At 46.2% G+C, this 15000-nt stretch overlaps 1 protein-coding gene across 1 annotated transcript in view; it reads left to right on the top strand.

Annotated features, from left to right (window-relative positions):
• The window catches only part of LOC124021162 (multiple epidermal growth factor-like domains protein 10), a 125477-nt gene that overhangs the window by 8924 nt on the left and 101553 nt on the right, over positions 1-15000 (top strand). The gene's annotated exons all lie outside the window — the stretch shown is intronic.

Here is a 15000-nt window from a genome sequence, read left to right as displayed (position 1 = left end):
GTACTATACTACTATACTATATACACTATTATTATTACTGTACTATACTACTATACTATATACACTATTATTATTACTGTACTATACTACTATACTATATACACTATTATTATTACTGTACTATACTACTATACTATATACACTATTATTATTACTGTACTATACTATACACACTATTATTATTGGAAGAGATGGTAGCTTTGAGATGTGCTGTAGATATCACTGGAAGAGGTGGTAGCTTTGAGATGTACTGTAGATGTCACTGGAAGAGATGGTAGCTTTGAGATATACTGTAGATATCACTGGAAAAGATGGTAGCTTTGAGATGTACTGTAGATATCACTGGAAAAGATGGTAGCTTTGAGATGTACTGTATATGTCACTGGAAGAGATGGTAGCTTTGAGATGTACTGTATATGTCACTGGAAGAGATGGTAGCTTTGAGATGTACTGTAGATATCACTGGAAGAGATGGTAGCTTTTGTCACGCCTTGGTCATTGTATCTTGTGTTTTTGTTATATGTTTGGGTAGGCCAGGGTGTGACATGGGTTTATATGTTGTATTTCGTATTGGGGTTTGTATTAATTGGGAGTGTGTATTAGTAGGGGTGTGTCTAGTTAGGCTTGGCTGCCTGAAGCGATTCCTAATTGGAGTCAGCTGATTCTCGTTGTCTCGGATTGGGAACCGTATTTAGGCAGCCTGAGTGCGCATTGTATTTCGTGGGTGATTGTACCTGTCTCTGTGTTAGTCACCAGATAGGCTGTATTAGTTTCATTCGTTTGTTGTTTTCTTCTTCCGTTATTTCATGTACCGTATTAGCTTCATTAAAAGTCATGAGTAACCTACACGCTGCATTTCGGTCTGACTTTCTACAAACAACAGACGAAGATCGTTACAGAATCACCCACCACGATTCACAGACCGAGCAGCGTGTGAACTGGCAGGATCTAAAGGAGGACGTTATGGACAACAGAAGCATGGATTATACGACGTGGGAAGAAATCGACAGGTGGGCGGCCGACCCAGAGCGAGTGCAGGAGCCCGCCTGGGATTCCCTACAGCAATGCGAAGAGGGCTATACACGGATGGAATCGAAAAGGAGAGCACGGCTATACAGAGCGAAAACCGTAGGTAACGGGGGAAAGCGCAGAGAGAGAGTGGCAGAGTCAGGAGTCAGACCTGAGCCTACTCTCCCTGTTAATTGTGAGGAGCAGCAATATGAGGACTTCTGGTCTTGGGAGATGATATTAGACGGAAAAGGACCCTGGGCGCAGCCGGGAGAATATCGCCGTCCCAAGGAGGAAATAGAAGTAGCTAAAGCGGAGAGGCGCGAGTATGAGGAGGCAGCACTGCGACGCAGTTGGAAACCGGAAAGTCACCCCAAAAAATGTATTGGGAGGGGCTAAAAGAGAGAATAGTTATGCCAGGTAGGAAACCTGTGCATACTCCCTGTGCTCACCGTTGGGCTAGAGAGACCGGGCAGGCACCGTGTTATGCTATGGAGCGCATGGTGTTTCCAGTGCGGGTGCAGAGCCAGCTGCGACTCATACCAGCCCTTCCTATTGGCCGGGCTAGAGTGGGCATCGAGCCAGGTAAGCTTGGGCAGGCTCGGTGCTCTAGAGCTCCAGTGCGCCTGCACGGTCCGGTCTATCCAGAGCCACCTCTACACACCAGTCCTCCGGTAGCAGCTCCCCGCACCAGGCTTCCTATGCGTGTCCTCGCGCCAGTACCTCCAGTTCCAGCACCACGCACCAGGCCTCCAGTGCGCCTCGCCTGTTCAGCGCAGCCAGTGCTTTTCTCCCCTCCTGCGCTGCCGGAGTCTCCCGCTTGTTTAGCGCAACCAGAGCTGTTCTCTTCTCCTGCGCTATCGGAGTCTCCCGCCTGTTTAGCGCAGCCAGAGCCTTTCTCCTCTCCTGCACTGCCGGAGTCTCCTGTCTGCCCAGCGCCGCCAGTGCTCCCAGTCGGCCCAGCGCGTCCAGTGCGCCTCGCCTGTTCAGCGCAGCTAGAGCTTTTCTCCTCTCCTGCACTGTTGGAGTCTCCCGCCTGTTCAGCTCAGCCAGAGCCTTTCTCCTCTCCTGCGCTGCCGGAGTCTCCTGTCTGCCCAGCGCCGCCAGTCGGCCCAGCGTCACCAGTCTGCCAGGATCCGCCAGAAGTGCCAGTCTGCCAGGATCCGCCAGAAGTGCCAGTCTACCAAGATCTTCTAGATCGGCCAGACAACCTTAATCATCCAGGTCCACCAGCCAGCCAGGATTTACCGAAGCCTACTACCTGCCTGAGCTTCCTCTCAGTACTGAGCTTCCTCTCAGTACTAGGCTCCCTCTCTGTACTGGGCTCCCTTTCAGTACCGAGCTTCCTCTCAGTACCGAGCTTCCTCTCAGTACCGGGCTTCCTTTCAGTACCGAGCTTCCCCTCAGTACCGAGCTTCCCCTCAGTACCGGGCTTCCCCTCAGTACCGGGCTTCCCCTCAGTACCGGGCTTCCCCTCAGTACCGGGCTGCTTCGGTCCCGGGCTGCCCCTCTGTCCCGGGCTGCCCCTCTGTCTCGGGCTGCTCCTCTGTCCCGGGCTGCCCCGCTATCCTGAGTTGCCCCTCTATCCCGAGTTGCCCCTCTATCCCGAGTTGCCCCTCTGTCCCGAGCTGCCTCTCTGTCCCGAGCTGCCCCTCTGTCCCGAGCTGCCCCTCTGTCCCGAGCTGCCCCTCTGTCCCGAGCTGCCCCTCGGTCCCGAGCTGCCCCTCGGTCCCGAGCTGCCCCTCAGTTATGTGGGGATCAGGGTGAGGACTATTAGGCCATGGTCGGCGGAGAAGGTGGATTATCCTAGGACGCGTAGGGGAGGAACTAGGACATTTATGGAGTGGGGTCCACGTCCCGAGCCAGAACCGCCACCATGGACAGACGCCCATCCGGACCCTCCCTATGCTCTTGAGGTGCGTCCCGGAGTCCGCACCTTAGGGGGGGGTTCTGTCACGCCTTGGTCATTGTATCTTGTGTTTTTGTTATATGTTTGGGTAGGCCAGGGTGTGACATGGGTTTATATGTTGTATTTCGTATTGGGGTTTGTATTAATTGGGAGTGTGTATTAGTAGGGGTGTGTCTAGTTAGGCTTGGCTGCCTGAAGCGATTCCTAATTGGAGTCAGCTGATTCTCGTTGTCTCGGATTGGGAACCGTATTTAGGCAGCCTGTGTGCGCATTGTATTTCGTGGGTGATTGTACCTGTCTCTGTGTTAGTCACCAGATAGGCTGTATTAGTTTCACTCGTTTGTTGTTTTCTTCTTCCGTTATTTCATGTACCGTATTAGCTTCATTAAAAGTCATGAGTAACCTACACGCTGCATTTCGGTCTGACTTTCTACAAACAACAATGGGAGAGATGGTAGCTTTGAGATGTACTGTAGATATCACTGGAAGAGATGGTAGCTTTGAGATGTACTATAGATGTCACTGGAAGAGATGGTAGCTTTGAGATGTACTGTATATGTCAATGGAAGAGATGGTAGCTTTGAGATGTACTGTATATGCCAATGGAAGAGATGGTAGCTTTGAGATGTACTGTAGATATCACTGGAAGAGATGGTAGCTTTGAGATGTACTGTATATGCCAATGGAAGAGATGGTAGCTTTGAGATGTACTGTAGATATCACTGAAAGAGATGGTAGCTTTGAGATGTACTGTAGATATCACTGAAAGAGATGGTAGCTTTGAGATGTACTGTAGATGTCAATGGAAGAGATGGTAGCTTTGAGTGGGACTCTGATCAACCAGATGTACTGAATGTACCAGGGCAGGATTGTGACCCCAGCTTCACTCACAGCCTGTTGTACCAAATGGCACCTTATAGGGAGTAGAGGAGGCATTTGGGACGCAGACTCTTTGCTACGGGGAGAGATGGAATGAGATGAGTCAGTCCTGTAGCACGACACAGTTAACTACCCTGAACCCTAAGTGTACAGACAGAACCACACACACACACACACACACACACACACACACACACACACACACACACACACACACACACACACACACACACACACACACACACACACACACACACACACACACACACACACACACACACACACACACACACACACACACACACACACATATTTACAAACCCAGACAGAGAGGAGAGGAGGTGAGGAACAGTCTGTTTGTTAACAGACAGGGAGGAGAGGAACCGTCTGTTTGTTAACAGACAGAGAGGAGAGGAACACAGTCTGTTTGTTAACAGACAGAGAGGGAGTTGAGGAACAGTCTGTTTGTTAACAGACAGAGAGGAGTGGAGGAGAGGAACACAGTCTGTTTGTTAACAGACAGAGAGGAGAGGAACAGTCTGTTTGTTAACAGACAGAGAGGAGAGGAACAGTCTGTTTGTTAACAGACAGAGAGGAGAGGAACAGTCTGTTTGTTAACAGACAGCGAGGAGATGAACAGTCTGTTTGTTAACAGACAGAGAGGAGAGGAGGAGGGAACAGTCTGTTTGTTAACAGACAGAGAGGAGAGGAACAGTCTGTTTGTTAACAGACAGAGAGGAGAGGAACAGTCTGTTTGTTAACAGACAGCGAGGAGATGAACAGTCTGTTTGTTAACAGACAGAGAGGAGAGGAGGAGAGGAACAGTCTGTTTGTTAACAGACAGAGAGGAGAGGAGTTGAGGAACAGTCTGTTTGTTAACAGACAGAGAGGAGAGGAACAGTCTGTTTGTTAACAGACAAAGAGGAGAGGAACACAGTCTGTTTGTTAACAGACAGAGAGGAGAGGAACAGTCTGTTTGTTAACAGACAGCGAGGAGATGAACAGTCTGTTTGTTAACAGACAGAGAGGAGAGGAGGAGAGGAACAGTCTGTTTGTTAACAGACAGAGAGGAGAGGAACAGTCTGTTTGTTAACAGACAGAGAGGAGAGGAACAGTCTGTTTGTTAACAGACAGCAAGGAGATGAACAGTCTGTTTGTTAACAGACAGAGAGGAGAGGAGGAGAGGAACAGTCTGTTTGTTAACAGACAGAGAGGAGAGGAGGAACACAGTCTGTTTATTAACAGACCGAGAGGAGAGGAGGAGAGGAACAGTCTGTTTGTTAACAGACAGAGGAGAGGAACACAGTCTGTTTGTTAACAGACAGAGAGGAGAGGAACAGTCTGTTTGTTAACAGACAGAGAGGAGAGGAACAGTCTGTTTGTTAACAGACAGAGAGGAGAGGAACAGTCTGTTTGTTAACAGACAGAGAGGAGAGGAACAGTCTGTTTGTTAACAGACAGAGAGGAGAGGAACAGTCTGTTTGTTAACAGACAGAGAGGAGAGGAGGAGACGAACAGTCTGTTTGTTAACAGACAGAGAGGAGAGGAACAGTCTGTTTGTTAACAGACAGAGAGGAGAGGAACACAGTCTGTTTGTTAACAGACAGAGAGGAGAGGAACACAGTCTGTTTGTTAACAGACAAAGATGAGAGGAACACAGTCTGTTTGTTAAGAGACAGAGAGGAGAGGAGGAGAGGAACAGTCTGTTTGTTAACAGACAGAGAGGAGAGGAACAGTCTGTTTGTTAACAGACAGAGAGGAGAGGAACAGTCTGTTTATTAACAACAGACAGAGAGGAGAGGAACAGTCTGTTTGTTAACAGACAGAGAGGAGAGGAGGAGGGAACAGTCTGTTTGTTAACAGACAGAGAGGAGAGGAGGAGAGGAACAGTCTGTTTGTTAACAGACAGAGAGAGGAGGAACAGTCTGTTTGTTAACAGACAGAGAGGAGAGGAAACAGTCTGTTTGTTAACAGACAGAGAGGAGAGGAACAGTCTGTTTGTTAACAGACAGAGAGGAGTCTGTTTGTTAGGAAGGAGGAAGTCTGTTTGTTAACAGACAGAGAGGAGAGGAAACAGACAGAGAGGAGAGGAACAGTCTGTTTGTTAACAGACAGAGAGGAGAGGAGGAGACGAACAGTCTGTTTGTTAACAGACAGAGAGGAGAGGAACACAGTCTGTTTGTTAACAGACAAAGATGAGAGGAACACAGTCTGTTTGTTAAGAGACAGAGAGGAGAGGAGGAGAGGAACAGTCTGTTTGTTAACAGACAGAGAGGAGAGGAACAGTCTGTTTGTTAACAGACAGAGAGGAGAGGAACAGTCTGTTTGTTAACAGACAGAGAGGAGAGGAACAGTCTGTTTGTTAACAGACAGAGAGGAGAGGAACAGTCTGTTTGTTAACAGACAGAGAGGAGAGGAGGAGAGGAACAGTCTGTTTGTTAACAGACAGAGAGGAGAGGAGGAACACAGTCTGTTTGTTAACAGACCGAGAGGAGAGGAGGAGAGGAACAGTCTGTTTGTTAACAGACAGAGAGGAGAGGAACACAGTCTGTTTGTTAACAGACAGAGAGGAGAGGAGGAGAGGAACACAGTCTGTTTGTTAACAGACAGAGAGGAGAGGAACAGTCTGTTTGTTAACAGACAGAGAGGAGAGGAACAGTCTGTTTGTTAACAGACAGAGAGGAGAGGAACACAGTCTGTTTGTTAAAAGACAGAGAGGAGAGGAGGAGAGGAACAGTCTGTTTGTTAACAGACAGAGAGGAGAGGAGGAGAGGAACACAGTCTGTTTGTTAACAGACAGAGAGGAGAGGAGGAGAGGAACAGTCTGTTTGTAAGTCGCTCTGGATAAGAGCGTCTGCTAAATGACTTAAATGTAATGTAAATGTAACAGACAGCGAGGAGATGAACAGTCTGTTTGTTAACAGACAGAGAGGAGAGGAGGAGAGGAACAGTCTGTTTGTTAACAGACAGAGAGGAGAGGAACACAGTCTGTTTGTTAACAGACAGAGAGGAGCGGAGGAGAGGAACAGTCTGTTTGTTAACAGACAGAGAGGAGAGGAGGAGGAGGAACAGTCTGTTTGTTAACAGACAGAGAGGAGGAGAGAACACAGTCTGTTTGTTAACAGACAGAGAGGAGAACAGACAGAGAGAGAGGAACAGTCTGTTTGTTAACAGACAGAGAGGAGAGGAGGAGAGGAACAGTCTGTTTGTTAACAGACAGAGAGGAGAGGAGGAGAGGAACAGTCTGTTTGTTAACAGACAGAGAGGAGAGGAGGAGGAACAGTCTGTTTGTTAACAGACAGAGAGGAGGAGTCTGTTTGTTAACAGACAGAGAGGAACAGTCTGTTTGTTAACAGACAGAGAGGAGAGGTTAACAGACAGAGAGGAGGAACAGTCTGTTTGTTAACAGACAGAGAGGAGAGGAGTCTGTTTGTTAGACAGAGGAACAGTCTGTTTGTTAACAGACAGAGAGGAGAGGAGGAGAGGAACAGTCTGTTTGTTAACAGACAGAGTCTGTTTGTTAACAGACAGAGAGGAGAGGAGGAGAGGAACAGTCTGTTTGTTAACAGACAGAGAGGAGAGGAGGAGAGGAACAGTCTGTTTGTTAACAGACAGAGAGGAGAGACAGAGGGAGAGGAACAGTCTGTTTGTTAACAGACAGAGAGGAGGAGAGGAACAGTCTGTTTGTTAACAGACAGAGAGGAGAGGAACAGTCTGTTTGTTAACAGACAGAGAGGAGAGGAGAAACAGTCTGTTTGTTAACAGACAGAGAGGAGAGGAGGAACAGTCTGTTTGTTAACAGACAGAGAGGAGAGGAGGAGAGGGAACACAGTCTGTTTGTTAACAGACAGAGGAGAGGAGGAGAGGAACAGTCTGTTTGTTAACAGACAGAGAGGAGAGGAGGAGAGGAACAGTCTGTTTGTTAACAGACAGAGAGGAGAGGAACAGTCTGTTTGTTAACAGACAGAGAGGAACAGTCTGTTTGTTAACAGACAGAGAGGAGAGGAGGAGAGGAACACAGTCTGTTTGTTAACAGACAGAGAGGAGAGGAGGAGAGGAACACAGTCTGTTTGTTAACAGACAGAGAGGAGAGGAGGAGAGGAACACAGTCTGTTTGTTAACAGACAGAGAGGAGAGGAGGAGAGGAACAGTCTGTTTGTTAACAGACAGAGAGGAGAGGTCTGTTTGTTAACAGACAGAGAGGAACAGTCTGTTTGTTAACAGACAGAGAGGTCTGTTTGTTAACAGACAGAGAGGAGAGGAAGAGGAACACAGTCTGTTTGTTAACAGACAGAGAGGAGAGGAGAGGAGAGGAGAGAACACAGTCTGTTTGTTAACAGACAGAGAGGAGAGGAGGAGAGGAACACAGTCTGTTTGTTAACAGACAGAGAGGAGAAGAGGAGAGAAACAGTCTGTTTGTTAACAGACAGAGAGGAGAGGAGGAGAGGAACAATCTGTTTGTTAACAGACAGAGAGGAGAGGAGGAGAGGAACAATCTGTTTGTTAACAGACAGAGAGGAGAAGAGGAGAGGAACAGTCTGTTTGTTAACAGACAGAGAGGAGAGGAGGAGAGGAACAGTCTGTTTGTTAACAGACAGAGAGGAGAGTCTGTTTGTTAACAGACAGAGAGGAGAAGAGGACAGTCTGTTTGTTAACAGACAGAGAGGAGAGGAGGAGAGGAACAGTCTGTTTGTTAACAGACAGAGAGAGGAGGAGAGGAACAGTCTGTTTGTTAACAGACAGAGGAGAGGAGAGGAACAGTCTGTTTGTTAACAGACAGAGAGGAGAGGAAGAGGAACACAGTCTGAGGCCTCATGTATTCATATTTTTGACAACTTTTTGTTAACAGACCTTACAATCCTAAAGAAAATAATGTACTTTTTACACATACATTTTTTGACACCTAAAAGTACTCGTTACATTTTGAATGTTTAGCAGGACAGGAAAATGGTTCAAACCACACACTTCAACAGAACATCCCTGTTTGCCTCTGATCTGGAGGACTCACTAAACACATGCTTGGTTTGTAAATGATGTCTGGGTGTTGGAGCCTCTGGCTATTTGTAAATTAAAAACACAAGAAAATGATGCCGTCTGGTTTGCTTTATATAATTTTACTTTTTTTATACTTACTTTTGAAACTATATTTTAGCAATTATATCTATTTTTGATACGTAAGTATATTTAGAAGAAAATACTTTTAGACTTTTACTCAAGTTATATTTTATTAGGTGACTTTCACTTTCATTTTCTATTAACCTGTTGATCCTACCCCCTACTTTTTCGAACACTCTGTTAAAAATCGCGCAACAATTCAGCGCCCTGCTACTCATGCCAGGAATATAGTATATGCATATTATTAGTATGTGTGGATAGAAAACACTCAGACGTTTCCAAAACTGGTTAAATCACGGCTGTGACTATAACAGAACGTGCGTTTCATCGAAAAGCGCAGGAGAATCTGATCACTGAAAACTGGAAAATACATCAATGCGCCACTTGAATGTATTGTTGAATAGAAACCACGTTACCTGCAGCCGAGGTTGCAATACCTACAGCTTCCACACGATGTCAACAGTCTTGTCATTTGCCTAGGATTTGTTTCTTGGTCAAACGAACAAGAGACAGCCCATTTCTTCCGGTCTCCGACAGGATGTTTTGGTTGAGATTTATCCGGACATTATTTCAAGACGTAGAGCTATAGAATACACACCGCCCGTGATCAATTGATTTGTTTACTAATACCTAAAGTTGCATTACAAAAGTATTTGGAAGTGTTTTGTGAAAGTTTATCGTCGACTTTTTTAATTAAAAAAAAATGAGGTTGCGTTATAAAACGTTATTTTTTTCCTTGATCACACAGTCTTCATAGATCGATATCTAGGCTATATATGGACCGATTTAATCGAAAAAAAGACCCAATAGTGATGTTTATGGGACATCTAGGAGTGCCAACAAAGAAGATTGTCAAAGGTAATGAATGTTTTATATTTTATTTCTGTTTGTTAACAGACTATGCTAATTTTGTGTTTACGTCCCCTGCAGGTCTTTAGGGGTGTTGCATGCTATCAGATAATAGCTTCTCATGCTTTCGCAAAAGTATTTTAAAAATGTGTAGCTTTAACAGACCCTGCATGTGTGTTTTAATGAACGTTTGAGTTTTAACGAGTGCTATTAGCATTTAGCATAGAGCATTTGCATTTCCAAATTTCTAGATGGGACGCCTGCGTGTCGGGTGGAGGTAAGAGGTTTTAAGGAATCTTTACTTTTACTACAGTATGACAAATTGGATACTTTTTACACCACTGTGTGCTACACACACACACACACACACACACGCAAACACACACACACGCACGCACACGCACACACACACACACACACACACACACGCAAACACACACGCACGCACGCACACACACACACGCACACATACATGCACACACGCACGCACGACACACACACACACACACACACACACACACACACACACACACACACACACACACACACACACACACACACACACACACACACACACACACACACACACACACACACACACACACACATATTTACAAACCCAGACAGAGAGGAGAGGAGGTGAGGAACAGTCTGTTTGTTAACAGACAGGGAGGAGAGGAACCGTCTGTTTGTTAACAGACAGAGAGGAGAGGAACACAGTCTGTTTGTTAACAGACAGAGAGGGAGAGGAGTTGAGGAACAGTCTGTTTGTTAACAGACAGAGAGGAGTGGAGGAGAGGAACACAGTCTGTTTGTTAACAGACAGAGAGGAGAGGAACAGTCTGTTTGTTAACAGACAGAGAGGAGAGGAACAGTCTGTTTGTTAACAGACAGAGAGGAGAGGAACAGTCTGTTTGTTAACAGACAGCGAGGAGATGAACAGTCTGTTTGTTAACAGACAGAGAGGAGAGGAGGAGAGGAACAGTCTGTTTGTTAACAGACAGAGAGGAGAGGAACAGTCTGTTTGTTAACAGACAGAGAGGAGAGGAACAGTCTGTTTGTTAACAGACAGCGAGGAGATGAACAGTCTGTTTGTTAACAGACAGAGAGGAGAGGAGGAGAGGAACAGTCTGTTTGTTAACAGACAGAGAGGAGAGGAGTTGAGGAACAGTCTGTTTGTTAACAGACAGAGAGGAGAGGAACAGTCTGTTTGTTAACAGACAAAGAGGAGAGGAACACAGTCTGTTTGTTAACAGACAGAGAGGAGAGGAACAGTCTGTTTGTTAACAGACAGCGAGGAGATGAACAGTCTGTTTGTTAACAGACAGAGAGGAGAGGAGGAGAGGAACAGTCTGTTTGTTAACAGACAGAGAGGAGAGGAACAGTCTGTTTGTTAACAGACAGAGAGGAGAGGAACAGTCTGTTTGTTAACAGACAGCAAGGAGATGAACAGTCTGTTTGTTAACAGACAGAGAGGAGAGGAGGAGAGGAACAGTCTGTTTGTTAACAGACAGAGAGGAGAGGAGGAACACAGTCTGTTTATTAACAGACCGAGAGGAGAGGAGGAGAGGAACAGTCTGTTTGTTAACAGACAGAGGAGAGGAACACAGTCTGTTTGTTAACAGACAGAGAGGAGAGGAACAGTCTGTTTGTTAACAGACAGAGAGGAGAGGAACAGTCTGTTTGTTAACAGACAGAGAGGAGAGGAACAGTCTGTTTGTTAACAGACAGAGAGGAGAGGAACAGTCTGTTTGTTAACAGACAGAGAGGAGAGGAACAGTCTGTTTGTTAACAGACAGAGAGGAGAGGAGGAGACGAACAGTCTGTTTGTTAACAGACAGAGAGGAGAGGAACAGTCTGTTTGTTAACAGACAGAGAGGAGAGGAACACAGTCTGTTTGTTAACAGACAGAGAGGAGAGGAACACAGTCTGTTTGTTAACAGACAAAGATGAGAGGAACACAGTCTGTTTGTTAAGAGACAGAGAGGAGAGGAGGAGAGGAACAGTCTGTTTGTTAACAGACAGAGAGGAGAGGAACAGTCTGTTTGTTAACAGACAGAGAGGAGAGGAACAGTCTGTTTATTAACAGACAGAGAGGAGAGGAACAGTCTGTTTGTTAACAGACAGAGAGGAGAGGAACAGTCTGTTTGTTAACAGACAGAGAGGAGAGGAGGAGAGGAACAGTCTGTTTGTTAACAGACAGAGAGGAGAGGAGGAACACAGTCTGTTTGTTAACAGACCGAGAGGAGAGGAGGAGAGGAACAGTCTGTTTGTTAACAGACAGAGAGGAGAGGAACAGTCTGTTTGTTAACAGACAGAGAGGAGAGGAACAGTCTGTTTGTTAACAGACAGAGAGGAGAGGAACAGTCTGTTTGTTAACAGACAGAGAGGAGAGGAACAGTCTGTTTGTTAACAGACAGAGAGGAGAGGAGGAGACGAACAGTCTGTTTGTTAACAGACAGAGAGGAGAGGAACACAGTCTGTTTGTTAACAGACAAAGATGAGAGGAACACAGTCTGTTTGTTAAGAGACAGAGAGGAGAGGAGGAGAGGAACAGTCTGTTTGTTAACAGACAGAGAGGAGAGGAACAGTCTGTTTGTTAACAGACAGAGAGGAGAGGAACAGTCTGTTTGTTAACAGACAGAGAGGAGAGGAACAGTCTGTTTGTTAACAGACAGAGAGGAGAGGAACAGTCTGTTTGTTAACAGACAGAGAGGAGAGGAGGAGAGGAACAGTCTGTTTGTTAACAGACAGAGAGGAGAGGAGGAACACAGTCTGTTTGTTAACAGACCGAGAGGAGAGGAGGAGAGGAACAGTCTGTTTGTTAACAGACAGAGAGGAGAGGAACACAGTCTGTTTGTTAACAGACAGAGAGGAGAGGAGGAGAGGAACACAGTCTGTTTGTTAACAGACAGAGAGGAGAGGAACAGTCTGTTTGTTAACAGACAGAGAGGAGAGGAACAGTCTGTTTGTTAACAGACAGAGAGGAGAGGAACACAGTCTGTTTGTTAAAAGACAGAGAGGAGAGGAGGAGAGGAACAGTCTGTTTGTTAACAGACAGAGAGGAGAGGAGGAGAGGAACACAGTCTGTTTGTTAACAGACAGAGAGGAGAGGAGGAGAGGAACAGTCTGTTTGTTAACTGGATAAGAGCGTCTGCTAAATGACTTAAATGTAATGTAAATGTAACAGACAGCGAGGAGATGAACAGTCTGTTTGTTAACAGACAGAGAGGAGAGGAGGAGAGGAACAGTCTGTTTGTTAACAGACAGAGAGGAGAGGAACACAGTCTGTTTGTTAACAGACAGAGAGGAGCGGAGGAGAGGAACAGTCTGTTTGTTAACAGACAGAGAGGAGAGGAGGAGAGGAACAGTCTCTTTGTTAACAGACAGAGAGGAGAGGAACACAGTCTGTTTGTTAACAGACAGAGAGGAGAGGAGGAGAGGAACAGTCTGTTTGTTAACAGACAGAGAGGAGAGGAGGAGAGGAACAGTCTGTTTGTTAACAGACAGAGAGGAGGAGAGGAGGGAACAGTCTGTTTGTTAACAGACAGAGAGGAGAGGAGGAGAGGAACAGTCTGTTTGTTAACAGACAGAGAGGAGAGGAGGAGAGGAACACAGTCTGTTTGTTAACAGACAGAGAGGAGAGGAGGAGAGGAACAGTCTGTTTGTTAACAGACAGAGAGGAGAGGAGGAGAGGAACAGTCTGTTTGTTAACAGACAGAGAGGAAGGAGGGAGAGGAACACAGTCTGTTTGTTAACAGACAGAGAGGAGAGGAGGAGAGGAACAGTCTGTTTGTTAACAGACAGAGAGGAGAGGAGGAGAGGAACAGTCTGTTTGTTAACAGACAGAGAGGAGAGGAGGAGAGGAACAGTCTGTTTGTTAACAGACAGAGAGGAGAGGAGGAGAGGAACAGTCTGTTTGTTAACAGACAGAGAGGAGAGGAGGAGAGGAACAGTCTGTTTCTTAACAGACAGAGAGGAGAGGAGGAGAGGAACAGTCTGTTTGTTAACAGACAGAGAGGAGAGGAGGAGAGGAACACAGTCTGTTTGTTAACAGACCGAGAGGAGAGGAGGAGAGGAACAATCTGTTTGTTAACAGACAGAGAGGAGAGGAGGAGAGGAACAGTCTGTTTGTTAACAGACAGAGAGGAGAGGAGGAGAGGAACACAGTCTGTTTGTTAACAGACAGAGAGAAGAGGAGGAGAGGAACACAGTCTGTTTGTTAACAGACAGAGAGGAGAGGAGGAGAGGAACAGTCTGTTTGTTAACAGACAGAGAGGAGAGGAGGAGAGGAACACAGTCTGTTTGTTAACAGACAGAGAGGAGAGGAGGAGAGGAACAGTCTGTTTGTTAACAGACAGAGAGGAGAGGAGGAGAGGAACAGTCTGTTTGTTAACAGACAGAGAGGAGAGGAGGAGAGGAACAGTCTGTTTGTTAACAGACAGAGAGGAGAGGAGAAGAGGAACAGTCTGTTTCTTAACAGACAGAGAGGAGAGGAGGAGAGGAACACAGTCTGTTTGTTAACAGACCGAGAGGAGAAGAGGAGAGGAACAGTCTGTTTGTTAACAGACAGAGAGGAGAGGAGGAGAGGAACAGTCTGTTTCTTAACAGACAGAGAGGAGAGGAGGAGAGGAACAGTCTGTTTCTTAACAGACAGAGAGGAGAGGAGGAGAGGAACACAGTCTGTTTGTTAACAGACAGAGAGGAGAGGAGAAGAGGAACAGTCTGTTTCTTAACAGACAGAGAGGAGAGGAGGAGAGGAACACAGTCTGTTTGTTAACAGACCGAGAGGAGAAGAGGAGAGGAACAATCTGTTTGTTAACAGACAGAGAGGAGAGGAGGAGAGGAACAGTCTGTTTGTTAACAGACAGAGAGGAGAGGAGGAGAGGAACAGTCTGTTTGTTAACAGACAGAGAGGAGAGGAGGAGAGGAACAGTCTGTTTGTTAACAGACAGAGAGGAGAGGAGGAGAGGAACAGTCTGTTTGTTAACAGACAGAGAGGAGAGGAGGAGAGGAACAGTCTGTTTGTTAACAGACAGAGAGGAGAGGAGGAGAGGAACAGTCTGTTTGTTAACAGACAGAGAGGAGAGGAGGAGAGGAACAGTCTGTTTGTTAACAGACAGAGAGGAGAGGAGGAGAGGAACAGTCTGTTTGTTAACAGACAGAGAGGAGAGGAGGAGAGGAACAGTCTGTTTGTTAACAGACAGAGAGGAGAGGAGGAGAGGAACAGTCTGTTTGTT

This window comes from Oncorhynchus gorbuscha, unplaced genomic scaffold (genome assembly GCF_021184085.1).
Source record: "Oncorhynchus gorbuscha isolate QuinsamMale2020 ecotype Even-year unplaced genomic scaffold, OgorEven_v1.0 Un_scaffold_1069, whole genome shotgun sequence".
Taxonomy (NCBI): domain Eukaryota; kingdom Metazoa; phylum Chordata; class Actinopteri; order Salmoniformes; family Salmonidae; genus Oncorhynchus; species Oncorhynchus gorbuscha.
The sequence above is the reverse complement of the archived record's forward strand: the minus strand, read 5'-3'. Positions and strand labels throughout refer to the sequence as shown.